Here is a 20,189-nt window from a genome sequence, read left to right as displayed (position 1 = left end):
GTGCCGTGCACTGAGGTCACAATGTCTGTCAGTCCAAACATTCCACTGTTGACTGTTGATTTCAGCCTCCAACATGGGATCCCCATTGATAATGGAAAGACGAGCGCATCCTGATCCAGGTGCCAGGCATGCACATTAGCAGTGTAACTACTTCAACTAGTCAAATGTCCTTGCTCTTCCTTTCAGCCTCACCAGAACATGCCTGGTCTCAGGAGCCTGAGGGGCCGCCGCTGACCCCTGAGGGCACAGGAGATATGAATGCACCAGCATCACACCCTCTCAGTCAGGCAGGCACCAGCACAGATACCAGCACCTTGGTGGGGGTAAGATTGTCGGCTAGTATCTCGGTGCACACTCACTTGAGGTGCAGGCAGAGGTAGAGGCAGAGAGTGCCCAGGGCGCTGGCAGTTGAAGGAATGCTGGGGACCAGGAACATGCTCAGTCAATGGCTGATAATGTGCCTTTTGAGTCATCCCTGAGGCAGCAGATGCTGGAAGTCCAGCAGGGTGTGTGAGAGGATCTGGCAGAGATATGTGAGGTAATGCATGCCATGGTCTCCGTGATGGAGGAGTCCATGCGGAGCATGAGCAATGCAATGATCCTTATGGCCGAGCACAATGCCTCCTCCATGGAGAGAGTGGCGAATCTCATGGAGAGGCTCCTCCAGGAGATCAATCAGGGCTTCCTGGGGATGTGCTCGGACCTGCAAGCCCTCAAAGCAGCATTGACCTCAGGTGGTCACTGTCAGTGCAGGAGGTGGATTGGGCACCCATTATCCCAGCTAGGTGATCATCCATCAATGGTGAGCAGGGAGGTCCAAAGTGACCTGACGTTGGCGCACGAGCTGCCTGTCCTCTCTACGGGATCCTCTCAGGGGACTCTGGATGAGGGCAGCAGCTCCTCCGCCCCTCTGCCAGTGACCATGGCATCCGATGAGGCTGTGGTGACTGGGGAGATGCCAGCCATGGCGCTGGCCGTTCCCTCCCAGGCGGGGCCAGCACAGGCTCCATGGACCAAAGGATGCCCGCCAAGGTCATCAAGGCCAACAGGACAGCAGAGTGAGCAGGCTGTCTTCAATGATAGTGCCAGTGATGGGGGAGCACCTAGATGTAGCACCCGCAAGCGTAAACGTAAAGCACCTTAGGCACAACACGGGCTTATCACAACTGGTTATCTTTTGCCCCACTTTTAAGTTACTGTTAAGTTGGTGTGATGTTGAACACTTTTCATTTAGTTTGATTTCTGTATGCCAAGCTGCAAAGCATTAAATGTGTTCGTTCTCAACAAGCCTCTGGGTGCTTCATTAGTTTTGCAGGTGAAGGGGAACCCATGATGTTATGAGTGACTTGTTTGTCATTGAGCTTTACTGAAATGGCACATAGTTAATGTTGATGACCAAACAAGTGTTGCTGTCAGGTATCGAGTATGGAGCCTGAAGCCCTGGCATGCGGTGGTGGTTCATCTTTGGTAGGCTAGCTGAAGGAGTGTTGGATCATAGCCTCCCGTTTGTCCCTGCCTCCCTGGTAGTTGCCCAGGTTGGCATCTATCCCCTCAGCATTCTCCTGAGCATGCTCGCTCTCGAACTCACTACTGAACTCAGCGTCTGCCTCCAGAGCAGCTGTGTCAACATCTTCTTCCTCCACTGTGTACCCCCTTTCCAGCGCCAGATTGTGGAGAGTGCAGCATTCAACCACTATCAGTGACACACAATCTAGGGGGTATTGCAGTGCGCCCCCTGAACAGTCCAGGCATCGGAAGTGCATCTTGAGAAGACCGATGGTTCTCTCGACCATGCTCTTGTGGAGGCATGGCTCATATTGTACCACTGCTTGGTCTCTGTTCTTGGATAGCGGAGGGGCATCATGAGCCACCTTTTGAGGAGATAGCCCTTGTCACCCACCAGCCATCCATCTAGCCAGGCTGGAGCACTGAAGAGCATCGGCACCTGGGATTGTCTCAGGATGTAAGCGCCATGGGAGCTGCCTGGGTATCTTGCACAGACTTGTATAATCTGCATCCTATGGTCACACACTATCATTCAAGGAGTGCAATCCCTTCCTGATGATGAAGGATCCCGGCTCACCCGCTGGCGCCTTGATGGCCACATGTGTGCAGTCGATTGTACCCTGGAAGTGGGGAACCCAGCAATCGCAGCAAAGCCTCTGGCTCGCTCTGCCTGGCTGGCCTCATCCGTGTGGTAGTGAATGAAGCACCCAGAGGCTTGTTGAGAACCAACACATTTAATGCTGCACAGAGCGTCTGTCACCAGCTTGACACAACTGTGGACAGCCGATCCACAAAGATCACCCACCGACCTCTGGAAAGAGCCGGAGGCATAGAAGTTGAGGGCCACTGAGACCTTCAGCACCACTGGCACGGGGTGTCCACCCACACAGTTGGAGCTGATCTCAGGGCCAACCATCTGACAGATGGAGGTCACTGCCTCCCTTGAGAGGCAGAGCCTCATTCGGCATTGCACCTCAGACATATTGAGGTAGCTACATCGCTGCCTGTAAACCCTGGCAGCAGGATAATGGCGTCTTCTGCGGCCCCTTCCACCTTGGACTTCCTGTTGGCCCTGCGCCCCGTGCGCCTGTGCCTGTCCTCCCACAGGTTGCTCTCCTGGAGGCTGAATATGGATTCCTGGCCTCCTCCCCCTTCTGGCCCTCTCTTCCTCAGAGGAGGAGGTGCCTCCAGCAGTGAACACAATCCCCATCCCCAGAGTAAGGGATGGCTGTCCAATACCTGGAAGGCCCCAAGTGTTTTGACTCCTCCAGAGTTTTGAGCTGAAACCTGTTATTTCTGTCAAAGCAGCTCTGAAGCGAAATGAAATTGTCCTGTTCACACAAGCAAGTAGCAGTAAGTAATAAACTAAAGTTCTAACAACTCGCATTAGCTAGCCCACTTATCCATCTTATCTCAGCCGTGGATGAAGTTTTTAAAAATGTGGCCTGCCCGTTGCGCCCATGCGACGCCCTGAAAATTGCACGGGCTGTACAAAATCAATGTCAATTGCTGCCTCAGGGGCCTTAACTGGCCCATTAATTAATGTCTGGTGCGCCTCCGAACTCATAGCATACCCACTTTCTGAAATATCGCGATGATGATATCGGGATGCACACCTGACATCATCGTGCGTCATTTTACGTGCATGCATGTCAGGCCGGTCCCTGCATACCAGCTGTGAAATTCTGCCCATGAATACCCACTTCCAGGAGTTGATCGGTGGGGGAATCATTGAATTCACTTTTAATCCTCTACTGCTCTTCTGGCTAAGATTAATTTACATAGCACAGGTTTGGGATTTAATCTGCTGTAGTCTATTTACTCACTGTGCCATTTGTGATTACTTGTTGTCTAGATAAGGGTGACACAGACAAGGCCTCATTTAGTGCCAATCCCTACCTGGCCAGAGAAATTGGTGGGAGCCTTCAGAGGGTATTAAAAGACAATCACATATTGTTGGATTGGAGTCATGTATAGTCCAAAACATATTGGGGTGATAGGTTAATTTCCCTTTGGATATTAGTGAACCAGTGGGTTTTATAACAATTCAGAAGCGTAGATGGTTAATTTTCTCATGCCACAAATCACCAGAATTATTGAGTTAAATTTCACAATGTTCCCTGGTAGAATTTGAACTCATAACCACAAGATTACTGTCCCCATTTACACAATAAATAATGTGGCTGCTTTGGGAGCATTAAATACAACATCTTACAAATGATGTCAGGATGCTGAAACTATAATTGTATGCTCTTGATTTTAATCCTTCTAGAATTACATAGAATTTACAACAGAAAAACAGGTCATTTAACCCAATGTTCCAGACTAGCCTTTCCCACCCTTATTTACTTATTCTCATCCTATTGACATATCCTTCTATTCCTTTCTCCCTCATGTATTGATCTAGGATTTCCTTTAATGCATCTATGTTACTTGCCTCAATCACTCTATGTGGTAGCAAGTTCTACATTCTTTCCACATTCTATTTGTGACTGTATCTAATTTGAAGTAAATCCTCTGAACAATCTCCTGGAGAGACATTCTGGGTAAACAATGAGTACTGAGCAGTTAGAACCATAGAAAAGTTACAGCACAGAAGGATGCCATTCAGTCCATCTTGTCCATGCCAGCCCGAGGACACCCAGGTGCCCTTTCTAATCCCACCTTCTTGCACCTGGCCCATAGCCCTGCAGCTTACAGCACTTTAGGTGCAGATCCAGGTACTTTTTAAAAGAGTTTAAAGTTTCTGCCTCTACCACCAACTTGGGCAGTGAATTCCAGACACCCACTACCCTCTGTGTAAAAAAGTTCTTCCTCATGTCCCCCCTACACCTTCTGCCACTTATCTTGAATCTATGTCCCCTGGTTCTAGAATTCTCCATCAAGGGAAACAATTTTATCCTGTCCATTCTATCTATTCTCCTCATAATTTTGTACACCTCAATCAAGTCACCTCTCAGCCTTCTTTGTTCTAAGGAGAATAACCCCAACCTATCCAATCTCTCCTCGTAGCTACACTTTTCTAACCCTGGCAACATTCTTGTAAACCTCCTCTGCACTCTCTCCAGAGCTATTATGTCCTTCCTGTAATGTGGTGACCAGAACTGCACACAATATTCCAGTTGTGGCCTCACCAGTGTTTTATACAAATCCAACATTATATCCTTACTTTTATATTCTATACCTCTGCCAATGAAGGAGAGCATTCCATATGCCTTCTTTACAACCTTGTCTACTTGAACTGCTGCCTTCAGGGACCTGTGTACTTGTACGCCAAGATCTCTCACTTCATCTAACCCTCTTAGTATATTCCCATTTATTTCGTAATCCCTGTAACTGTTTGTTCAGGTAAGTGATTCCTTAAAACTGAAACTGGTTTACATTCTTCTCTTTGCGTATTGGTATTTCCCTTTTTTGTGTCTCCAGTGTTACATGCCTTTGAGCCAGTTGGTGGTAAGTGTACAGGAGTGATGTGGGTTGTCTCAACCTCCAATTTTTCTGTCCTTTTCATGTGATCAAGGGTTTGTCTCAATTCCAGACCTTCTACTCATTACACAACTGCAACTGGGACATCATAGAAATCAGAAACGAGAACCATGCACGCTCCAGCAAAACACTCAAAACACTGGGCAAACACAACAGGTCACTCTGCTCAAAGGCATTAATCAAAAGTTTGGCTGAAGAAAAATCATAAAATGGTTGGAAGATAGATGGGAGAAGTCATTGAAGTTCCATCCCAATTCTGCAAATCTCATACGCCCCTGGAAGTCACAGACTTCAGCCTTTTGAAAAGAGTACTGAAACAATAATATGGCATAAAACTCACCTGCCACATATTTTCTGGTTGCCTAGCCACACCATAAAACATTGATGTTTAAATTCACATTTGTCATTCTTCTGAGGGTGTTAAAATAATTTTTGGTGTTTTATGTTATCATTTACTGTTGAGTTTCTTTTTTGCACACATATCCAGGACAACTGTTTTCTGTGAACATTTTTCTCTGCTCTCACATTACCTTTGACCAGGATGTTCTGTGTTCATTACTAATAAACTATATTATGAGATAAAAATTCCTGGGCAAAATTTGTATGTTGGATTAGAGTATTATGAAAAATCATAAGAGAATAAAGTGTCTGCATTTGCTCTGTATCATTGCTGGAGTTTGTAAGCCTTTTTCAGTCATTCCAATAGGAACATCTAAAATGCCCCTCAATGCATGAAAGGAGGGCTAAAAGCTAAATTTTTGACAAATTGCTTGAAACATAATATTTCAAAGATTATTTTCATTTCCTACAAAGTGGCCACATTTTTTAATTGAACCTCCTTTCAGAATTTTTTCCTCCATTTCATGATTTATTCCATGGTAGCAAAAATGTAGTTAGAAGTCTGTGTTTGTGTTTCTTCTTTGTCTTTCTTTTGTCCCTCCATTCTCCAATCTATAAATGCTGCCCTCTAGTAAAATGTTTTGCACTGAAATGTCTTAATTGTAAATTCTGACCACTTCTTATGGAGCAAATAAGGAAGCATTTATTTCTAAAATAAGCACAAGTTTAAGTCTGGTGTTCAAGCACTGGCCACAACACTATAAGGCTTAAATTGTGTTGAGGTTTTCAGCAACCTTTGTTACTTTCTAAAAGTAGTTCTCAGCTGGATGAAAACTTTAACCATAACAAACAGGATTTTACAGAAATGTAGAGATCATAGACCACCAATTTTGTAGGAATTCCTGCATAAAACATTGTTTTACACATGAAAATTACTTAGTTCTTGCTTTACAAATCAAGAAGTACTCTTGATTTCTTGCCAGAATCATTATTCTGCTGTGACTGTAATGTGGCTGGTTCAAAATCAAAAGTGATTGGCTATCAATCACTTCAAGACATTTAATGTGACCTTGGATGACCTTGCAGTCCAAAGGGAAAGTAGGAACGTTTGGAAATTAATTGTTTGAGGGTGTACTGCATATACGACTACAATCAACAAAATGAGTTTAAGGAATAAAAAGATATTTGAAACCAAGGATAACTGAACTTTCACTACAATATTTGTTGATTTCAATTTTGTCAAATATTTTTTCATTTGAACCTAATGTTATTGTTTTTTAATATAATACTACTTGCATTTCCAAAACTTTTACAGCCAGAACACCTGTTAGGGATCAGTATATGCCATATGTTACAGCTGTTTGTGATTTGATTTTACCTATAATCTATGTTCAATTATGAAATAGTTCCTGTACTATCTAAATCTTTTGAATAACACAAGCCTCACATCTGTGTTCAACTCCAGTTATACTGCCATTTTCACACTGACGATAAGCAATTTTGGGGATGGTGCAACATAAACAACAGTGTGACCTGGGTGTCAGATTCTGATTTGAAACTCCAGTGTATTAAAGTCAAATAATATAAGCAAGGAGGCCATTCCTTAACAAATTGAGTTTGAATTGGCTAGTATAACTCCAGCCTGGTGCAAGTTGCAACTAGATATTTCCCAGGCAGTCCACTGGGAACTAAAAAAAATCAATATTGTGAGAACACAGACACACCCATCCATTCTTTCCTAACATTATAAATTATGCCCTGTAAGCAGAGATCTGTGCATGTGCCCAAGTACGAATGCAGAGAACTCCTTTGTGGCTGACCTTACTGTGACCTGCAGGGATGTACAGGTAGCAGCAATAGTCTGCTGGCTGTGCATCTCACTTCATAGATACTGGTTTAGGACTACGACTGCAGTCTTATACTAACTTTTCACACAGTATGCAATGTTTCAGGATATTGTGTACTTGAATAGTAAAAGTAGTGCCTCGTAGCAGAACAACATCTGTGAATTTCCAATGCAATCTGCCACAAACTAATACTTCTAGCAACCACTCAGCAGAGCTTTGATGTCATGTCTCAACAGAAAGCTGCCATTGTTCGCCACTCTAAACAAGGGAGAGATCAAAACTTTGGTCTGTCTAATTTTGGAGATATTTTCTGCAATATGATACTGCGATTCTAGCTTTGAGGCTTACACTGCCTGCATGTTTTAGAGTTGGTCTGTGTCATAATGCTTATTGCCCTGAGGCCAGGCAGGGTGGGATAGGTCACTACACCTCAACCAAAGTGCACAGTGTGGGTGGTAGGTCAGTCCCTGGGAGCAGGGTTGTTTGCGGCTCTGAAAACTGTTCTTAGTTATAGTTTGGTATATCACATGAAATAAGAAGGAAGGTATATATCATTAAAGCCTTCAATGCAACATAGTAAAAATAGTTCTTTTAAAACATTTTCCTTTAATTTTGTTTCAGAAGAAATGTGATTGTAGATTATTCTAAAAGAACAAGAACTTCATTAAATTGATACATTGGCAATATAATACTTTAACCTAGAAGTGAAATGTCTCAAGATAATTTTCTTTTGTTTAAAAGATTAAGTAAACATTACGAATAACAGACAAGAGCACAGTAACCATTATTAAAGATGCATTTATGCTAACATTAACAAAATTCATTTGTTAATGTTGAATAATAATGTTTAATGTGTGTTTGATCTGTTATTTCTTCTTTTTTAAATCTTAAAATAGTGCCAAATTCAATTAGTAGCATCTCCTATTCATATTTACCTCTAGCCTTCTCCAGTATTGTGTTTCTTATTCAGTTAACAAAGCAGCTGCTAATTCAGTTCTGTAGTGAATGCACAGCGGGTTTGAATTCAGATCTCTTGTATAAACTGAAAGCTTGTTTGCCTCACTATAAATATCCTCATTTTACACTGCTGATTTTAAACTTTAAAATCAGGCTTATGAAAGTGACGAGGAACTAAAGCTCCAACTGTTTTTTTCCACCCACACAACACAATACATGTTTCAGGTACAATTTGATTTTATCTGATATAAATCTTGCTTTGAGGCAAAGATAACATTTAAATGTTTTTGGAAATTGAGTTCAATTTGGATCAAAATGTTTTTAATTTAACTCAGTTGAACATAAAAGGTATCAGCCATACTCTCTGAACATGGACTGGAGGTTGTGTTCAATCTGAACCTGTTTATACTATGAGCTAATTCAGTTAGCATTCACCTTCAACGTGAATGCTTATTACTGAATGATAATTATAAATAGGTGATTCTTCTATTTAACAAGAGGTCTTTTAGTGCAAAATAGCTTTATCCAGATCTAAAAGATGTTGCAATAGCAAAATGCTGGATTAGAAAGATCTACTTCTACATAAAACTGAATCTAATGTTCAGTCAATTATAATCTTACATCAACAGAATTCATGTTTATATTAAATTAAAAACAACCTCTCATGTTTAACAAAATGATACAATTTTCAGTTTTTCCTCTGGGAAAATCACAAACACAGATTTCTTCTGTTGTCAACCATTTGCTGCTAAATTATTTTTATTCTTATTTCACTGAATCTCTGAAAGAGTCTGAGTTTTTTTTAAAAAAGCTATTACTTTAAATTACTGTATTTATCTGATGACTGTTGACTGCTGGCTACTGACATGTGGGCAAAAGATATGCCCCTTGTTCTAATGGCTTTGTTATCTTATTTAGACAAACTATCTACAAAGATGATGGACAATTGTTTAAAATATGTATTACATATTTAAATTTACAATGTCAAATTTAAACTGAACCCAGAATAGTAAAATGGATTTGAATAGAAAACTTCAGATTGTAATCACTTTCTTTATATTTATAGAATACTACACGTGTTTGATTGTTAAAATTGCAAATTCAACTATAACAATCATCCACATTTTATTTATTTTTCCATGTAACAAGATGAAGTTTACAGACTTTGAATTTTTAATCATTATCAACAAAAATCAAAATACTGCTTGTTAATAAGTTGATAATTTATAGATTAGTTGCACAGAATTGGTTTCTGTTGGTTTGTTTGTTTTTCATCTGAAATTTCAGAATTTCAGCATCTCAGGAAGGATATATTAGGCATGGAGTGAATGCAGTGCAAATTCACCAGAATGACATGGGGCTAAAAGGGTTAAACTATGAGGGCAGGTTGCATAAACTTGGTTTGTGTTCCATTGAATATAGAAGATTGAAGAATCATTTAAATGAAGTATCTAAAATGATAAACGGTTTCAATGGGCTGGATAAAAAGAAATTATTTCCTCTGGTAGGGGAATGCAGGGTGAAGGACTATAATCTTAAAATTAAAGCCAGGCCATTCAGGAGTGAAATCAGGAAGCACTTTTTCACACAAAGGGGAGTAGAAATTTGGAGCTCTCTTCCTTATAAGGCTGTGGATGCTCAGTCAATTGAAGCTTTCAAGATTGAGTTTGATAAGATTTCTGTCAGGTAAGGATATCAAGAGATATGGAGCAAAAGCAGGTAAATGGGGTTCAGATAACTCACGACCTAAATGAATGGCAGAACAGGTTCAAATGGATGAATGGCATCCTAAATTCCTGGTCAATAATCCCTACCATAGAACTTAATTCAAAGCTCTTTGAAAACGTAAGCAAAAAACACTCTCAGGATTTCCTTTGCTGACTATATAGTAACATCTTCAAAAAACTCCAGAAAATTAGGTGAGCATGATGTGGTTGCCCTTTGTGTTTTTCGTTTGGTACTTTTCAATATTAATGGATCTGTATCAAATCTAGTGAACTTTTGAAATATAAAGATAAATTAATTTCTATCTTCAGTTTCTTTGAAACTTGTGTATGTATGCCTGGACATGGTATTTGCTTAATTTTAAGAACATGGTTTCATCTGGCTAAAAATTGGGGTCATGATTCGCAATCCAACTTGTGCCCAGGACTCCTCACTTTCTAGATTATAGCATGCAGCTGAGTGCAACACATGCTATTGGCTGGCTGCACGCCCAATAGGGGGCCAAGCAGAATGTGAGGCTAGCACGTGCTCCAGCTAGCCTCCAGCTCTTAAAGACAGCCTGTCCCTCTTAAAGATGAGCTGCACTGATAGAAAGGATGCTGCTGCTCAGTGCTACAATTGAAAATAAAGTAAAGGGAGCACCAGGGCAGAGAGAGAGAGAGCAACCACCAGGTTCATGGATGCAGCACTGAAGGTCTCAGTCATAGAGGTCGACAGGGAGGCGCCATATTTTCATGGAAAGTCAGAAGGCTATCATGGACTGCCCTCTGAAGGGAATGGGAGCATGCTGGGAGGTCAGTCAGGGAGGTCAATGCTGGAAACCTGGTGCCAAGAACCTGGCAGCAGTTCTGGAATAAGTTCATTATCTCAAGTAGGTGGTCAAGTTCAGTGAATGCATCTTCACATGACATTTCGTACCTACCACACCACCAAACTTTCACAGTGATCAATGCACTACACCTCTATCTCTCACTCACCAGCACACCCTTACACTCAGTATTCAGGTCTTACATTCACATACTCCATCTCACCCTCGCCTTTCACTGTCTCTTGCTGCCACCACATACATCCAACTATTCATCAGTGGCAGGCATATCATCCCAACACAGGGGAACACAATCACAGGCATTCTTTCAGGACAAGGTGGCATGGAAGAGAAGTGCAGGCAGAAGTAGTGAGGCATGCCTGCATCCCCTGAGTTTCACCAAGGTGGTGGTTCTCTGCATTTTGAATCCAGCTGTGACAGAGTCCACTGCATCTGGCATCACTGAGAATACTGAGGGTGATGGTATTTTACTGATTTATGCCCATTCTTAACTCCCACATCACCCTCATCCTGTTGTATGAAATTTAATATAAGCTGCAGATGGTGTGACCATGGACCTATTGCTTTCCATCTCTACCCCTCTTTCCTCAGACCACTGCGCTCCTTCTGATTTTCTGCTTTCAGATACTTTTGTACTGCCTCTTGCCCAGTCATTGCCACCTCAAGCGGAAGAGAGAGTGCAATAACGCATCACTGATGAAAAAGCACAGATTAATTGATCTGACACTTGCAGCCACCAGTTCAGATACAGTCACTGCGCAAATTTCAGAGGCTAAATTAGACAGGATCTTTACATGGTGAGTCACTGGGCACAAGTGGACTGCAACCAGGCTGGGGGAAAGGATAGCTCATACGCCAGCTCAGCAGGTGGCAAGCTCACAGACAAATTCTGCTACAGGGGACTCAGATAAGAACCTTGATGGGGTGGTATACTGGAGAACACGGAGATGCTTGGTGCATTAGCAAGCCTGTCAAACTGCCTCCTGTCACAGTCAAGGAAAAAGGAGGAGCCCAGCTCCAATGTGGCACAGGATGCTGTGCAGAGATTGGAGCACATCCTTTCCACTGTGGATGCGGTAGGCAACTCCATCGCACGCATGGACCTGCCTGTGATGCAGCATCTGGAGGCCGAAGTCCCAGCTTCCACTGCAATACAAGCAGAAGCCACCCAACATCTCAGTGCTGCAGTGGGACCTCAGGTAAAAGTCAAAAGATCCATTCCAGCTGCCATGCAGGCTCAGGCTATTGCTATCTTGGTTGTGGATCTCTGTGCTCAAAGGGCCATGCAGGCTCTTGTACCAGTCCAGCAATCTGTCCTCCAACAGATTAACAAGATTGTTAAGTATTGTTAATAATAGTTCCAGTGGCTCTGTGGTTAACAGCATTTGTGCTCCCTATTTTTTTTAAGTCCTAATAATGGCTTTATTTAATTTGAAATATTATTCATTCATTTACAATGGAATGCTGGTCCAACACAGGGTAGAGTTCAGACATTATATCCAGTCAGGCTTCTTCGGCCAGTGACTTCACCAATGTAAAACCACAACACAATTTCCGTGGCCACAAGTGTGTTCCTCAGGGCATTCTTTACAGTTATTTGTTTGTAACTCCCAGCCTTAAATGATGCCACAAAACCCTTGAAGCTTTCAACAGCCACTGGGATTTCTCCAGGAGTTGGAGGAGTCAGCTCCACTCGAGCATATTTCCAGAAGGTAGCCAGACGTGGTTTGGAGTAATTTGCAGCAGCCAGGATGAGCTTGGGGCTGCCGGTCACCACTTTCTGCACCAGCCGCCGTGCCGTCAGACAGTCCTAATGTTGCCACCCATGCCAAGATGGCGCCGTCTGAAGGAAATCCTCAAGGTCCACAGCTCCTCCAGGGCATCCTAAAGGACCATTTGCAGTCTCTCCCAGGGAAAGTCAGGAACCTTCCATGAGCCTTGCAATTGTTGGTGGCTTTTAAGGCATGATCCTAGCCAAGGAAACTCTGTCATGAGGGGTCCCATATGGATGGTAAGGTGGAGAATGGTGCAGCCATGTTGGTGAAGGGGGGCAGGTTCTTTAGCTCGGTTTGCTGGCACGATCAGTGGCCCAGGAGCGGCTGGAGAATGGACCGCTGCCCACGATTGGCCCCCGATTGCGGTGTTACGCTGCAATTAACAGCCAGCCAGTGTGAAATGTGCGCTGTGTGTGAGAGGAGGTGGGCGGGCGCTAATGTAAGCTTGGGTGTGGGCGAACGCTAATGAAAGCTCCCTGAAGGCAGAGAGTTGCCTCAAGGAGCTGAAGACTTCAAAACAATTAAATAAAGATTTTAAAATCAAGAAAAAATGTCCACGCATCGCAATCAGTCATCTGAACATATACATGATGAAAATTCTGTCCATACAATTTTTTTAAATTTAATAACGGAATCCTCATCCCACTCTTGGATGAAGTTTCATCAAAAATGCAAAGTCTGCCTGGCAGTTTTGCCTGTCCGCCAACCGTAAGGTTGGACAGATCACAAAAAATTGGGGACAATTGGAACTTTAACAATTGTCTTCTTAATTGTCAGCGGGTGCACTTCCGACACTTGCGCACATCCGTCGACCAAAATATTGCATGAGCGTGGGATGATGTTGGGACCCTCACCTGACGTCATCTCGTGCAATTTTGCGTCCGATCGGATTGGGCTCGGGCCCGCACGCCGACCTAAAAATTCTGCCCGGATGTTCTCCCCTGGGAAGTGGAGCCTGAGCAGTCACTCTTGGATATCCCGTCCGGAACGCAGTGATTCTCTCGATGTGACCTCCAGACTCCTGGTGGCAAAGGCTGCACTCCCATGATGGTCAAGTTGTAGAGGATGCAGCAGACCTCCTTGAGGTTGGGGACACACTCCAGCATGTACTGGAGGGCTCCCCTGTGTTATCCAGGCAGCAGATGTGTTGCTTTTGCGCACTGATAGACTGATTCACGATGTTCCAGATGGCTCCATGGCTTTTATTATTACCCGCTGTTCTGACAAGGTCGTGTGGTGGAGGGAGGGTTGTCACCAGTCTGGTATAGAGGGGATAGTCTTAGTCTGCAAGTAGCCACCCTCTGATTCACTTGAAGGCCCAATGATGCCGGGCATGGCAGACTATGAAAGGACTGTCACTGCTTCCAGGCTAACAGGTATTCAGTGAGATTATGGTCTGTGCATGGTTGCATACTACTGCACATTAACAGAATCATAGCCCTTGTAGTTCCTATATCTGTAGCCGTTTATATGGGGGATAGCAGGGCCGTGTGTGTTCAATCAATGACTTACTGCATCATTGGGAAGCCTGCTGTCCTGGTAAAGCCATGCTCCCTTTCATACTGCTTCTCCCTACTTAGAGAGAACACAATGTAATCACTTCTCTTCTCTATAAGGGCTCCATCACCTCCCGAATGTAGCAATGGGAGATGTTGGCCATCACTCCTGCCTGGAATAATCCAGTAACATACAAGTTTAATACAACCATGACCTTTTTTGGCAACACCATCCTCCCCTTAATGTGAGGCTCCAGGTCCTGTTAAAGGAAATGGCACAATTCTGTGACCACCTCCTTATTTTTCTGAGTCACCTCAGGCTTTGCTCCTAGTTGAGATGGAGGTATGAGAAGTTCTCACTGAAAACCCGTGGCGGAAAGGGCCTTTTGTGGAAGGTCCTCTTCCACCCTCTTTGCAGAGCTTCCCATTTCTTTGTCGTGTTGCAGACCAAGGGGCACTGAAACTACAGCCCCATACCCTCCTGCCCTCCCTGATTGAATGTACTAGCTCACCAACAGTTTTCCAAAAACAAGCCACAGTACTTTTCTACATCAGAAGCAAGTCAAAATTACCTCCCATGCAAGTTGGATGGCTTTCCCATTAAATAACGCTTGTGGGGGATCTCCACATGCAGCTAAAAACATGTTCAGCTATGAGTGACTCACACAGACATTCCACTGTACAAGAGAGGGAAAGCTCAGGGATCACCTCATGCATTGTCACGTCTGCACAATGCACATTTGAAAGACGTGCATCAAATTCACCAGAATGGCTAACTGACGTCACATTTCGACCGTTCCTGAAGGTACTGGCACCCTTCCCAGCTTCAGGTACATCACAGATCACACTGGAGGTGGCCAGTAGCGCAGCCTGTGCCATTTTATACCTTTGAGGTTCTGTAGTGCCAGCAGCAGCTGCATTACAGAGCCCAATTTCACTGCCATAATCTTGCTGTGGATAGTTCATGTGACAATGATGATGTTACAATTGGTTTCAGCTTTCTGAGAATCAGTCAAGTTTCTAGAACCTGACTGTGACAATTATCTGTTGTTGTCAAAATTACCTCACAGTATAATTAGGGCACATTCAGTGGCAAGTGAACCAGGTTATACAATTAAAGAAATTCCTCCAATCAAAACAGCAGTACTGTAATCCTGCAGTTACACTGTAACTACTAGTCTCAGACCTTAATGTCAATTCAATCCAGAAAATACTGTACTGTTTTTCCCAAACTGGGGGCAGGGTGAATTTGTCTTGGGTGGTAACGCAAAATGGATGACCGCAAATTGGCAGCACATCTTACACCCTACTTGATTGTCTTTACCTTGGAATTTTACTGCCTCTGATTCTTCAGTCCAGGAAAAACTGCATATGTTTGGTTACAAACACAAGAGATGTTCTCACAGCATTTAAAATCTAAGGTCTGTAAAATCGTTACAGCGTGGGTCCCAAGTGTAAAGCAGAGATTGTGCCTGCGGTGGAACTCTACTACTGACCACACTGAGGTTCGTGGGTTAGGGCAGGATCTATAGGAATTAACCTTTGATAAGATGAATTTGCATTTGCCAAAGACTCTACAAAAGCCAAAGGTAGCCAACTGGCCTGTGTGAGGGGGGTTCAGGAAAAACTATGTGGGTGCCCACTCAGCCCAATGACAAAGATTCTTAGTGAGAGATTCTCTTACCTGCGCTGATTGTGCTTGGAGTCCCTATTTTAACAGCCAGAACATGAGAGCTCCTGACATAGGGAGCTGAATTTTTGTAGCAGGTCGGAGGTGGGAACGGAAGTGGGTGTAGTGTGCCTGGAAGATTGTGCCCCAACCCCTATGTGCTGCAATTTTTGCAAAGGAGTCAGGAAGTGGTCAGCCACCTGAAAATGGTGGTGTAATCAAGCATTCAAACAAGCTAATTGTCAGCTTGTTGAAGTGCAGTTTGCAATTTTTAAGAGGAGACATGGGAAATATGGAGGGTCTCAAGCCTGTCCATGAGGAGGACACAACATCACAATAGGGAGCTAGTCATGGATGCGGGTGCTACTCAGAACACTGTACAAGAGAGGGAAAGCTCAGGGATCACCTCATGCATTGTCACACAGTGGCCACCATGTGACCAATGCTCCCTGAAAGTTTGATCAGTGAGAGCTGGGGGTGGGGGTGGGGGTTAGGTGGGAAGAGTGAGCCCACAGGGATCATGGGGGCATAACAGGGGACCCAGGAACACCCTGACAGTGCAGCTGGATGCAGGCATGGCCATTCCTGGAAATATGGATTAGCCACTCTAAATTGGAGATTAGCAGTGATGGGGAGTAGTCTCAGCAGCAGCAGAGGCAGACTTCTGGCCATAAGCGATGCAGAGGTGAGGAATGAGGGGCTGGGAGGCAAAAAGAGTGATACCCTCACAATAGGGTGTACCAGTGAGATGTCAGAGTATCAATGCTGCAGAAGGCTACGCCTATCCAGGCAATTGATTTCTGAGCTGTGTGCCCTCATTGATGAGCACCTCAGGCCTGGCAGATCTCATGGGCATACCATTCCAGTAAAGCCATAGTAGCTCTGAATATCTTCACATCTGGGCTTTTCAAGGGTTGGCTGCTGACCTAGGTGTCATTTCTCAACCAGCTGCCCATCATTGCATAAGGCAAATCATGGATGTACCGTTCAAGAGGCCTGCCTCTTACATAGTGTTCCAAATGGATAGTGCAATGCAGGCACTGAGGGCAGTAGGATTAATCTCTATGGCTGGATTCCCTCATGTGTAGGCGGGGGGGGGTCGGGTCATCGATTGCACCCATGTGACCATTAAGGTGCCAACTGAAAAGTCAGGGGAATTCCTCAATAAGAAGGGATTTCGCTTCCTAAATGTCCAGCTAATCTGCGACCACAAGAAGCACTTTATGCAGGTTTGTGCATGGTTTCCTGGCAGCTGCCATGACTCCTTCATCCTCAGGCAATCCCGGATGCAGCAGTTCTTCATGGCACCTGAGAGACTCCATGGATGCCTGCTAGGGTACAAGGGATATCCCTTGAAGAGACGGCTACTGACACCTATGTTGACCCTGCAATGGAGGCACAGAGGCTCTATAACCAAGGCCATCTCATCACAAAGACCACTATCAAGCAGGCTATTGGGCTTCTGAAGATATGGTTCCAGTGCCTTGACTGATGGTGGTACCCTCCAGTATCCTCCCTCAAGGGTCTCTTGCACTCTGGTAGCTTGCTGTGCTCTCCATAACTTGGCACTCTAGAGAGATATATACCTTGAAGAGGGAGAAGCGGCTGCAGAACGTTACATCGGAGGAGCAGCAGCATAAGGAATAGGTTGTGGGGGATGGTGCCCATGTGTTGCAAGGTACATCACAGGTCCCAATCTGCAGTCAAGGTATTGATTGTGATGGTAGGGAAGCTCAGGCAACTCTAATTCAGGCACATTTCTCCTGATGGCATCTTATGTTGCGATGCTCTGATACTCGCCTTCATCTGAATGAGGATGCATTCTGCACACAAAGCAGAATACTTTCATTGCTTCCCATACTGAATGAAGCACAAGTCACCACCAGCCACACATTTATACCAAGTACACACCTTTGCGGTGCTCCTCCATTTCTTTCCTCTTTTACCTTGATGTAATCAAAAATTGGGTGCATAAAAGTCAGGGTTCAAACAACATTTCCATTATACTGAGCCCTTGGTACTTTACACATACATAGCGCATGTTGCCCAAGTGAACCACTAGATGAATGGAACTCTGCACTTGTGGATGCTCCAATGGTGTGCTACCCCTGTGGCTGGGGATGAGGTGGAGGCAACCTACTCAATTGTGTCTGCATGAGGCTATGATGACCATGGCAATCACCCTTGTCTTGGGGGTGCCACCTCCACAGGCTGTTCCACCAGTTTCAATGCAGGGCCTCTGTCACAGGGCCTTGCTGAATAGATGGTTACTCAGTCAGAGGAACCAAGGTGGCAGATGATGATGTCAGTGTTCAGTGAGGGGTGGCCCCCTCAACATCATCACTGACTCCCTCAGCCCTTTCATGGACTGCTTGATCATCATTGGGAGCTACAAACTGGGGCGCAACAGGCCTTTGCAACATTAGCACCATTGATTGACCAATGCTACAGAATATTCCATATATTCTGTGCATGTCAGGACTCTGTTCCAGCATTCACTGTGTGTGATGCCACATATCGTTCTCCACAAGGTTGACCACTCCTTCAACGGAATAAATCATGCACTCAAAAGCCTGAAACATGGTGATGCAGATATGAGGAATCTCTGTCCATGACTCCACTCTGCCTCAGGATACTCTGACACGTGCGCACATATCTTATGCTGCTGGTCCAGGAATACCCACCATGTGTGTGACACCAGAGGCTATGCATCTCCACCTAGCTAAGCAGTACTGTGTCTGTCCTCCATCCTCCAAGGGGGTCTGCCCATAGCTGCCTCTGCTTCTGTCAACTCATCCTGCTCACTCATGAGAAGATAGTCACCCTGCACTACCCATTCTGGGATTGCATGCAGCCCCACTGAGGTGGGTGTGCCTATGCTGGCGGACTGATGCGAAGGTGCAGGCATGCTTGCTTCTTCTTCCTCTGAAGAGGATAACAATGATGTCACTCTGGCCTGCATTGGCTCCCTCTCCATTGGCCCTGTAGAAAACTGAAGAAGGTGGTGATGCTAAATCACTTCTGTCAGCAGCTGCTTCTGCAGGGCTGAAGCAGGCTATTAGAAATTATGCTTTGGCCTGGAGGAAACTGGAAAGAAGGCAGACTCCTCCCTGTCTCCTGGAGATGTTTGGATTATTTCACCAAGCTTGGACGGGCTCCCATCTCACCATTGCTCACTTCCTGATGCACTACCACCCTGGTTATGTCAAGAGCATCCTTCTCCATAGGCATCAGAATCAATGGATGGGGCACTCCACCACCTGAACAAGCCCTTTCTCTGGCATTGTGCGCTCTTTTCTCCTGCAAGGTCCAAAGTATGAGAGTTAGGACCCTAGTGGCCTCCTTCATTACTTTCAATGGTGCTCACACATGCGATGTTACTGTCCTCAGTTTTGCCTCCTCCGCTATTGCTAATGATCTGATCTTTGCCCACAGCTCATAATGTTCTTGGTACACGTTTTAATCTTTGGGTGGACAACATACCCTCAGGCTGCTCAGTTCATGAATATGTTTGTGATGGCAGACCTGAAGGCCTGTCATTTGGTTGGAGAGTTACACTCATCTTGCCAATCGCAGAAGGTCACTGAAGCGCTTCTGATACTGTACCAAGTCCTACTGGCAATGCTACAGCTTCTCACTTCCTGAACCACCTCCAGCCATGCCTAGTTGGCCTGGCTGGCTGACCTTCTTCAGCCACTCACTGGAAATAGAACCCTCTATCCAGATGCAACTGCCTCTAAAAGGACCTCAAGGGTGACACCAGTGAGTTGTGGGGCTGCCCTTGCATGTGTTTCAGTCCTGCAGTTGGGCCACTGATCTTCTATTTTTTCCACTGCAAAATAAATTGGCAACCACAATAATGGCTACTGATTCCTGTTTACATTGGACCTTGCGTGTTCCTCTTCCGCATACTTCCTGCCTCTGGTACCTCAAATAGACGGCAAATGCACCATTTCCTACTAATTGACCTTGGTGGACATCAGGTGCCAATGAGGCTTGGACTCAGAAATGTTCCCGACATCGAGGTCCTGACCGCAAAATGATAATCCAGCCCAGGGAATCCCCATTGACATGGCAATGGCATTGAATGGATGGGTGAAGGCTGGGTTCAGTCTCTGTTGGGTCCTGACTGAGTTTTAGGCTATTCTAATAAAAACAAGAAGCTAAAAGCTACTGCGGATGCTGGAAATCCAAAACAAAAACAGAATTACCTGGAAAAACTCAGCAGGTCTGGCTGCCAGACCTGCTGAGTTTTTCCAGGTAATTCTGTTTTTGTTTAGGCTATTCTAATGGGTTCCTAATAGAGTTACAGTAAAAGACCACTGGAAAAGTCACGTAATTTAAGGGCCTGAGAATGAAGGTGGCAGCGTCGGGTTACGTTCTGGCTCCACATTTAATACTATAACTTTAGTGCTGCACTAATGTTAAAGTTGTACTGTAACCTAAAATAAATGGATATCAAAGCAGAAGGAGCTGAGTAATTCTTAGTTAAGGGTGAGAAGTTTAGGCCATACGGGCACCATAATGTAACTGCATGATGAGCAGAAAGGCACAAATGAAATA

General features: G+C 44.5%; 1 protein-coding gene and 1 pseudogene across 10 annotated transcripts in view; both read right to left on the bottom strand.

Moving 5' to 3' along the window:
* The window catches only part of myo3b (myosin IIIB), a 655,750-nt gene that overhangs the window by 8,818 nt on the left and 626,743 nt on the right, over positions 1-20,189 (bottom strand). The window lies entirely within an intron of this gene.
* LOC144686933 (ATP synthase F(0) complex subunit g, mitochondrial pseudogene) lies at positions 12,091-14,923 on the bottom strand (annotated as a pseudogene).

This window comes from Cetorhinus maximus, chromosome 11, assembly GCF_964194155.1.
Source record: "Cetorhinus maximus chromosome 11, sCetMax3.hap1.1, whole genome shotgun sequence".
Classification (NCBI taxonomy): Eukaryota; Metazoa; Chordata; class Chondrichthyes; order Lamniformes; family Cetorhinidae; genus Cetorhinus; species Cetorhinus maximus.
Note: the sequence above shows the minus strand (reverse complement) of the source record. Positions and strands in the feature narration are given on the sequence as shown.